This window comes from Benincasa hispida, chromosome 12 (assembly GCF_027475165.1).
Source record: "Benincasa hispida cultivar pf3 chromosome 12, pf3_genome.v1.1, whole genome shotgun sequence".
Classification (NCBI taxonomy): Eukaryota; Viridiplantae; Streptophyta; class Magnoliopsida; order Cucurbitales; family Cucurbitaceae; genus Benincasa; species Benincasa hispida.
This window is the reverse complement of record NC_143489.1, coordinates 86,079,984-86,082,839: the sequence shown is the minus strand read 5'-3', so window position 1 is coordinate 86,082,839 and position 2,856 is coordinate 86,079,984. Positions and strand designations below refer to the sequence as shown.

Genomic DNA, 2,856 nt, shown 5'->3' with positions numbered 1-2,856 from the left:
TATATTAAACATTAAATTGCAAATCAAACAAATTTGTTGTTGTCAAATAAGTGTATATAATTGTGTAAATATTAGACAATCAAATAGAGTCTTACTTTAGTTGTTGCCAAACAAGTATACTGAGAGTGGCTCTCGTAACTACAGGATAACTATAAAATATAATTTTAAAAAAATAATGCAATAAACAACTAAAATAATAAGTTCAACGACATTCATTTTCCATGAATTGGGACTTGTTATAATCTTTTCTAACAGAATTTTACTTTGATTATTCAACCAATCAAAAGTGAGAAAAAAAAAAAGAAGAAAAGATTAACAACAATTCAAGACTTGAAAGCATGTATTGCAAAATGACATTAGAATATATCAAAGAAAGCTTTAAATTAAAACTTACTCAATTGCATCCTCTGTCATGATTTTCATTATTCTTTATGGCAACTTCATGTCCACAAAGAGTACTGTAGTAGAAACTTTTGCACTGCCTACAAAATCCAAACCAAACACATCACTAAAAGAGATTAAGAAAAACTTCCAAAATTGTATTGTAATTTTAGCAATAGATAAAATTATTCAAATGAGCTGCCTTAGAGAAAGTTTTTCATACTATCCCATGATTGGGCCTCATCTCGGAGAACCTAGCCTCCTTAACATGAAAAGTTCCCAACAAATTATTTAAAAACTGCTTGAGTGTGACAATTTCACTTTTCAACTCCGTGAAAAGTGTTTAGATGATAATCCGACTCTCAAAACCATATAAGAAGTTGAAAAGGGTTATTTTGACGGGAAAATAACACAAAAATTTCTAAAGAGTATCACATTGTCTCTTAAAACAACGGCCAAGTGTCATTTTAAGTATGTAAACCACGTAAGAAGTTGCTAAAAAGTGTCATTGACTTTCAAATATTTTCTTTTCCTTATGTAGATCTTCTCTACATGCAGCATTTAAGAGAGTTCTTGAGAAGGTTTTTATATTCAGTCCAATATAAATTTTGATTGAATTCACAAAACTCTTTAAATTTGACCACATAGTTTTAGTAAGCATAAATGGTACAAAACAAAAATAATGGCCTTTTCCCTTTTGCCCTTCCATTATTATGTCATTGCAAACAAACAAAATTCTGAATTTAAGAGCCCTAGGACTTAACATCTCTTCTACAATTTCTCTGAGTTATGTTCAATCTCGCATCTTCCTTTCACTACCTTCTTCCATAGGAATATTACCTCAAAACCCTTCTTCCAATAATCACTAAACAACCAAAAGCTACCTTCTTTCACCACTTTTTAACCACTTTGAGCTCCTCTTCAACCTCCTTGACTCCAATGGTGATGGCAAGATCTCCACGAAAGAGCTCTGTCGGTTTCTCTATCGTGTAGGTTATAAAAAGCTTAAAGCTGCAATCGAAGCTGAAGAAATGGTGATGGAAATGGATTCAGATCATGATGGATTGATCTATATGGATGAATTCTTAGAGTGGGTATGACTTACATTCTAGTTGAAGAGAACTTTTATAAAAGATAACACGTGGTTCAACTTTTGACGTAAAATAGATTAAAATACCACATTGATCCTTATACATTTATCTTTAGTTCATTTCGGTCCTTATATACTTTCAAAATGTTCATTTTGGTTCCTATATTTTCATTTTTTTTTCTTATATATACCTTTAAAATGTTCATTTTTCTCTATATACTTTCAACTTTGGTTCATTTTGACTCTTGAATTTTTAAAAAGGGACTATTTTGGTCTTGCAATAAAAATGAAAGTGAATGGACTAAAATGGTTATTTTTTAAGAGTACGAAGATGAAAATGAAAATTTTAAAAATAAATGGACTATAATAGATCAAATCAAAAGTATAAGGATGAAAGTGAACATATTTAAAGTATAGAGATCAAAATGCACGAAAGTCAAAAGTATAAGGATTGAAATAGTAGTTAAGTCCAATGATTGCATTGTAAATCTAAATAACTTTATTAATTTCAAATCACAAAAACGTATACCCACTAATATATTTTATATATTATTCATGTTGAGGGTAAATTTATGATATTTTTGAAATAACACGACAACTCAACTAAGCATAAATTTTGCCAAACACACTCATAATTTTCAATAGCAGTGACAGAATTTTTGAACAGGATTCTGAGGAAGAATGAAGAAGAAGAAGAAGAAGAAGTTCTTGTGGAAGCTTTTTCGATATTTGATGGTGACAAGGATGGGTTGATTTGTGCTAAGGAAGTAAAGAGAACATTGTGCAAATTTGGATGGACAAAATGTGGGCTCAAAGAATGTGAAAGGATGATTGAAGGAGTGGATAAAGATGGTGATGGGTTTGTCAATTTTAGAGATTTTCGGTTGATGATGACACAAAAAGGATAATCATGGATTATTATTTGTAAGTTGAGACTTAATTATCTCTAATTTAATTTGATTTATCCAAATATTTAAAACTAGTTAAAACAAAAGTAGAAAAATGGTTCACGTTATGTGGTTTTAAACCCGAATAAATATAGAAGCGGTGGTAGAAGATTCAAATTTCTAAGCTTTGAGAAGTAAGAAGGTTCAGTATTCCTATCCTACATATTATAAAAAAAGGAGTATGTTTTTGTTTAATATAGGATAATCATTCATCTACATAGTACTCGAAGATAAATCGATCGACTATATTAACCATAAACAACTAATAACAATAAGCTTTTTAGTAGGAGAGAATCATAAAGAAAATGGTATTAAACATTAGAGCGTCCGTATTAGTGACTTTACGAACTTAGGAATAGATGGTCTTCCAATCAAATTTCGTTCCTAACACATCATAACAAAAAAATATAGTGTGTTTTACGTTTTTGTTATCCTCCC

At 30.0% G+C, this 2,856-nt stretch overlaps 1 pseudogene; it reads left to right on the top strand.

Annotated features, from left to right (window-relative positions):
• The first annotated feature begins 431 nt into the window (after nucleotides 1–431).
• LOC120067678 (uncharacterized) lies at nucleotides 432–2,379 on the top strand (annotated as a pseudogene).
• The last annotated feature ends 477 nt before the right edge of the window (nucleotides 2,380–2,856 follow it).